General features: G+C 36.1%; 1 protein-coding gene across 2 annotated transcripts in view; it reads left to right on the top strand.

Annotated features, from left to right (window-relative positions):
- LOC147316974 (TNF receptor-associated factor 2-like) overlaps positions 1 to 4,356 on the top strand; it is a 38,531-nt gene extending 34,175 nt beyond the window's left edge. For both annotated transcript variants that reach the window (XM_086313527.1, XM_086313526.1), the window contains one exon: positions 1 to 4,356. This exon is cut by the window's left edge and continues 639 nt beyond it. The gene's annotated coding sequence lies outside the window, so the exon portion shown is untranslated.
- Positions 4,357 to 7,232: the final 2,876 nt, after the last annotated feature.

Raw genomic sequence — 7,232 nt, 5'->3', positions numbered from 1 at the left:
TGAAGTGTACGTTTTTTTAAGGAGTTTTTTTACAAACTCCTTAAAAATCTAATATTATTGGCAACCCTTAAAAGATTTAACAACAGGAGATTCGTTTAGCTGATAATGTTTTATTTAAGTTTCCAGACATGTGTCTGACAACTTGGTGATGTGGTAAAAATAATTTTTATCTCCTTAGTACTGTTTTTGTCTCCACCAACTCTTAAAAAGGTTTTTGTGGCTTGTTAGCTAGCTAGCTAGCTAAACTAGCTACCAACTATCTTGTTAGCTTAATTTGTTTTCAGACAGTAGGTTTGGCAGTGAAAACAACTGCCTGCTGTTGGGAACAGGCTGAATCAGAGTGGTGTGACTGAATTAAAACTGTGTAATCGAGCTGTTTTATATGACATGTAGTTTTGTGGCCAATCATTAATATAAAAATTCTGGTAGAGCAGCTATAAAAAGAAAAAAACAAACCAACTGTCCACTATAGTGCTCATGTTGAAGCTAATGCTAATTTGTTAGCTTATTTTAAGCATTTAGCTTAAATTTGCAACACCAAAACCTGTCCTAAATGACTGAAAATATTGAACCTTAGACCAGTGACACCGTAGCTTTGTATTTTGAACGACTTACAGACATTGCAAGGTCTAGGCTCTTTATTGAGTTTATTGCCTAGCATTTGGTAAGCTGTTTTTTTTTTTCTTTCTTTACAGTCAAGTTTGTCACACTGTTAAAGGAACTGTAACAGTGTGACACCCATGTAGCCTACAGAATATTGCGCAGCTGTGCACACAGTTTGTAGTGCAGTAGAATTTCAAACTGGTTTGCTTTTTTTTTTTTTCCCCATTCTGTGCCTCCAACTCAGACTCCTGTGTTCATTGATAATCATTTGTGGTGGTGGGCATTGCTTGAATTCCATGAATTCTGAATGCAGTATTTCACTCGAACGTTCGGTCTGTGAGTGTCTGTGTTCATGTGTACACTGTTCCATTTCTATTGTTATTTGCAGGGTTAGTTAATGTTGGATCTGTGGAAGATACAGTAGCTTGCAGCAGTGTGCTGTTTGCCCATGAAACAGTAACAGAGATGGTAGTTGAGCTGATTTGCCCAAATGGAAATGCAACATATTTTATTAAAAATAAACATATATTTGCATACAGGTTCTAAAAAAGTCTATAAGTATCTTTTGATAGTAATCTCTGGCTTTTTCAAAAAAGTGTTTGTTCTAGCTAATCCAGTTGATGTCGATTGCTTGGTTTGTAACGTTGTTCAGTTGGTTAGTACATGTTAGAATAGCATCCACAGCCAATGGGACGTTTTTTTTTCTAGCTGAATATTACATTGTAAAGAAATGATTAATGTTTTTCACTTCCCCTGTCAGTGGTTTTAATATTGTGACAGTTCGTCCATGTGATACTTGGGACAGTTTACTTGTTAAACTCTCAAAAGCTCCTGAGATGGGATGAGACAAATCACTGAAACTGGTGACACTGAAAGGAAATGTGCCCCCTACTAGCTAGTGGGTAACATGATTTTCTCTATGAACAGTACCTTTAACAGTACAGAAAGTACATCAAGTGTGATCACAGAAACACAAAGTCAGAACAAAACTACACTGAAACATGAATACAGTGATGCAAAGTGAGAAAATAACTACTATGATACAGACTAATAAAATAAGTACAAAGTGATTCAAAACCACAAGCTGGGGAAAATGACCATAAGTAGCTAAATCAAGAGAATGTCACCAAAGAGATTTAAAAATGATTTAAAGCAACAACTACAGAAAGATGCAAATCTATTTTGAAGAGAGTACATAACTGCAAAGATCAAACAACAAAGACTAAAGGATTACAAAGATATGCAGAGAAAATGATGCAGAATAAACAGATTCAGGGAGATGGATTACTATTCCAAAACAAGACCTACAAAGAAAAATCCTGAAGACCAATGGCTACAAAATGATATCACCTATCATCAACATAATTTCAAGAGAGATATATTTGCAGGAAGATTTAAAACGATCTAAAAGAAGGAAAATGACTACGCAGAATAACTAAAAACAGACCTAATAATTACAAAGAGAGACAAAGAGATGCAGAACAACTTCAAAGAGCCATCTCTTCAGCGAGATGCAAAGCAATTTTAAAGATAAAAAATGTCCACAAAAAGAAAATAACTGTCCCCACAAGAAGCCCCAGAACAAACAGATATGTTGAATGAATAAAATGAGATTCAGATGACTTCAAAGACACAGAGAGATGCAAAAAAAAACTACAAAGACCAGATGACTCCACAAATAATGTAAAACATAAATAGATGTAAAATAACTACAGAAGAGATTGCTTTGAAATGGTTTTCAATGTCAAAAAGATAGGACAAACTTAATCAGCAAGTACAACGACAGTGCGATATGAAAAATAATTTCAGTGATGGAAAATTCCCATAGGGGAATTTAAAATGTGTACAGAGACAAAAAAAAAAGACCCACCTCAAAGAGAGACAAGAGTACACAGACATGCATAAAACAGTCACGCACTGAGATGTAATGAGTACATGGACACGCTGCTTGTAGTCATTTTGTGTTTCTTCGAGTCTCACCGTCTAGTTCTTTTGTCACAGAGGGTCTCATAGTCTTACAGGCTACTTTAAGTTACAAACCGTAGCGTTTAATTGATATTATTTAGCTTAAATGATTTAATCTTCATGCTGTGAGGTTATTAGATGCAGAAAACTTCAAGATTGCTGTATTTTCATATGGGTGTAACCTTTGTTCTCAGACACAGGCGTGTGGAGACTGGAGCTGAGTGAGATACGAAAATCTTGGGTTGGAATCCGAGTTGAGATATTAAACGAGCAAATTTTTGATGATGTTGTAATATTATCCTATTTTTGGCTTTCTTCACAGGTTTGAACTGACCTACTTTTTACAGAAAAAAGAAGTGCCTGTACCTGTAGTGTTTTTTTTGTTTTGTTTTCACGATCCCATTAGGATGAGAATGTGCTTTTCTGTGAGTTCAAACTCACAATATGACGCTTTTGATTTGTGCGGTGTATTTATTTATTTTTTAAAATTCAGCATTTTTATTATCCTTCTTTTACGAGGCCCCTTTACTAGATGTGATAAAACTTAAGTGACTTAAGAATGTTTCTCTTTACATACATAAACTAGTGAATGTTAGATGTTATCTTTAATGGAAAACGAGGTCAGCGCATTGTAACTCGCAGCTTTTGGCATCTGCACCTAAACACATCGGCATGTTTTTAAATCTGTCAAAGGACACTGATACCTCTCTGTGCATGAGATGTGTCAGTAGGAAAAAAATACATGTATTACTGGTTCATATTGTAGACCAGCATTTTATTTTTTTATGATTTCTTGATATAGTATAAAACATATGAGTGTGTGTGATCTAATTTTGATGCTGTGCTCAAGTTTGAAGTGTGTGTGAGTTAACCATATCTTAATAATACATAGATTTTATTTATTGAAGAAGTTATATGTTGAGACAGTTTAAAAGCATGCGTTAGCTGATGGTGACAAGATGCAGCTGCGGTCTGACCTCAGCAGCTTTTTTTGCTTTCTGGTTATTTCAGAAACATATTTCCTCTGTTATTCTCTTTAGAATACATTGGTATTATTGCACATTATGTAGATTACATTTTGCATGTGTAACTGCAGCATCAAATGAATTAGCTGCTACATTTGTGTGACCCTCCAGTGTGCGCTGATCGGAGCTCATAGATGCAGCCTTGCAAGCACTATGCGGACATTCATATTTAATCTTACAAAATGTGCGACCTGATGTGAGCCAGGACTTCAAATTTCTTATTAACAAAAGGGCTTCACATTTCCTTTTCATCCCCTAAATGTCACATGCAGACATACATAGACATGTCCAGTTTTGGTCCAGCTTATAGCTTGAACTGTTTAATAGAGGGGGAAAAAAGAAAGGAAAAAAAAAACCCTTCACAGGCTGGGGAACAAAGTCACATTTGAGCCGATTGATGTTATGCTGTATCAGCGATACTGACTTGTAGGAAATGCCACACTGCCTCACTGTTATTGCAACAGAATAAACACTATGTCGATGTGATGTGTGAACTTCAAATAACTCTTCAGAGCTGACAAACTAAACCAGGTTGGTTTAAATTATTTACATATCTGTTTCTCTCTTCGTGGATCCGAAGCCCATGTTGAGATTAAGATGACGAGCTTTCATCTGTAGCAATGACATCAAACTGCAGTCTTACTTGTTGTTCTCTCTGCTACATTCTGTGGATAGTAAGTCACGTGTTAGTAAACTCTTTGTACTACAGGAAATTTGTTCCATATTTGTATTTAATTTTGACTTATTAAAGGTTTTAAGATGCCCTCTATGCAAAGAACTGCCATGTCTCTCAATTTGTTCACACTCATCAATGTCCTTGAATTCACTTCTACCACATGAGGGCGCTCAATGCAAACACATACACATACAGTATTTTGTCCTTTCAGAGGGTAGGCCAAATTCATGGATCATAGTAATGTCATGTGATGGACTGAAAACAAATGGCATTTATGCTGATAATTAATCAAACACATTAAAAATTAACAGTAACTTTTTCTTTTTTAGAAATAACATTTATAGAGGGTTTAAAGAGAGTTTTGCAAACCTATAAAATACTTTCTTTTAAAATATATACATTCAATGACTCGATATGATACTGAGTTGGCATAAAAAGGTATAGACTGTATATAAATGTGGGCCGCCTGGAATTTATACTGTATTCCACTTTCGGATGCAGTCAAACTAAAATGTTAACACACATGAATGTTTCTGAAAAGATGCATTCTGCCATCTTATGTATTTCTTACACTGATATAAGTCCAAGAGGCCATTTTTTCATACATTTGGTTCTAATCAATAAGTTACTGTTTTCAAACAGAGTTCAGTATCATTGTTAGCTGGAGTCACAAAGGGTATCTCTATTCAGGAACTGTACATACAGTAGAAACAACTGACCAGAAATAAAGTGCTTACTCCAAACTTTGTCTTACCTCAACAGTCACTTTCAAACTGGACTAGCTGATCTGAATTAACATATTTCTGTAAGTTAAACATGGTTATAGCCGACACCTAAAAACAAAGGCTCTAGATGTCCTCAGATGCGAAAAATAATTTACAGTGGGGCAAAAAAGTATTTAGTCAGCCACCGATTGTGCAAGTTCCCCCACTTATTTTCCACCCTGATTTACGAATAAATTCTTTACAAATCCTACCATGTGGATTCATGGATTTTTTTTTTTCACATTCTGTCTCTCACAGTTGAAGTGTACCTCTGGTGCAAATTACTGACCTCTGTCATCATTTTAGGTGGGGGAACTTGCACAATCGGTGGCTGACTAAATACTTTTTTGCCCCACTGTAGATGCTCTCTTGCTAGGCAGTAAGCCATCTTCTATGACGATTGCTCTCTCTGAAAGCAAACCAATAGCCATGATCCTGATCATGAAGGAAGTGGACAGTCTGTGTAAATGTTGGAAGCAGCTCTACAGCTGCCAACAGATGTCCACAAAACTGACTTGAGTAAAAAAACGTGGAGGAGGAACACAACTGAATGTTACTCAAAAATGTACATCAAAATAAGATGATCAGAGATGAAGATTGCAAGGTTCAGGCAAAAGGGTTGGTGTCTGTACTGTAACTCTCTGTGTTAGTGTGGGGTCTTTACAGGTGACTGTTGTTGTGATTTGGCTGTATTTAATTAGACTAAATTAAAAATACTGCTTTTCTATGTTGTAATGCTAATGCTTAGTCTTCAGCTTTTAGAAGTAAGCATAAAGATCAAACAATGTTCTGAATATCTTATGATGAAACACATTCTACTAACAGTACTTGCCATTATATCCTCTTCTTTAATATGGGTGTAAATTAATAAGACTGAAGAAAACACAAGTTTATCTTCCTGTCAAAATGATGTCCCAATCATTTTATGTAACTACCCAGACTGCAAAAAATATATAAAAATCTAATATAAAAACAGAGACATTTAGTGTATTTTTTAAATATCAGATTTAAACCACTGATGTTAATGGTAACATAACAAGGTATACTATCTTTCTAATTATCATTCCACCAGAAAAGTTCTGGAAAAAGTTCTTATTTGTAATAAATAATACACACAAACAGATCAACCTTTGTTAACCTTTGGAGCATGGGAATCCATACATCTATATCTCTCTTTTATTTCTCTCTCTGCTTTCAGCTTTCTTGCAATGGTAGAAAATGTTCTGGAAACACAGATGCTGTATGCAGTTGCTTGGAAGAGAAAACAAATCAATTCTGGCCAAAACTTATGGGAGGAGAGGAGCAACCTGACTTCATGTTACAAGACCAACTGTTATTGACTGTACACTAGTCTACCTCAGGGTGAAAAAATCACACACACTCGACAAGTTAATTAACTATAAGTTTCAATTACACACATGAGAATGTGTGCAGCCACATTTCAATCATCAATTGCACCTATAACCACTTGATAAATGACTGTAGTGAAATGCATTGATCACCTTGTTACAATGCAGCATTGTGCTGGGAAAACCTGTGGTCCCTTATCACAGTAGACTGATATCACCTGTACACTAAGTCACCTCCATATTTTCTGTGGGAAACTGCCACTTATTTGGGAGTGGTTTTGTGTGTGTGTTTCACAGTTGCTGTGAGCAACTGTAATGTTACAACCACTGCTGACATTTCCTAGATCTTTGTGCAGGTAAGTTCTATAGCACAGATTCAGGGTAAAAACTGTATTTTTATAGAAGAAAATATTTTGTGGTTTTATGAGTTGTACAACCAAGATTCAGCTAAGTACTTGCGTTTTCCTGTTTCTTTGTGCTGACCAGGACTTGCTGCTGAGTGTGTAGTAAGCCTGTGGCACAGCTGACCCTGTTGTCCAACTGTATGATTTGTCCCTTCTGCAAGAGATCCTGGATTGTCTTTCTCCTTAACTTTTAAGCATCAAATACCATAGCTGTTTCCCTTTGATGTTAGTGTTTTGTATGATGAATTCTATTTTAAAATTCTGACTGGAGCTTATATTTTGCCTACAGCTCAGACTGTTGCTCAGACCTATACTCTGTGTGTGACATGTTCCAACAGTAGTGGGCTCCCGCAGCCCGACAATGCCATCCTGTCCCACCACAAGAATTACTCAGGAGCAGCTGAAAGAAAACAACAACTACCCTAGAACAATCACCTGTGCCAATG

This window comes from Aulonocara sp. 'chitande type north' Nkhata Bay, linkage group LG12, assembly GCF_057382095.1.
Source record: "Aulonocara sp. 'chitande type north' Nkhata Bay isolate Kocher_YH1m ecotype deep benthic linkage group LG12, A_spYH_male_GT1.1, whole genome shotgun sequence".
Taxonomy (NCBI): Eukaryota; Metazoa; Chordata; class Actinopteri; order Cichliformes; family Cichlidae; genus Aulonocara; species Aulonocara sp. 'chitande type north' Nkhata Bay.
This window is presented reverse-complemented; position numbering and strand designations above follow the sequence as displayed.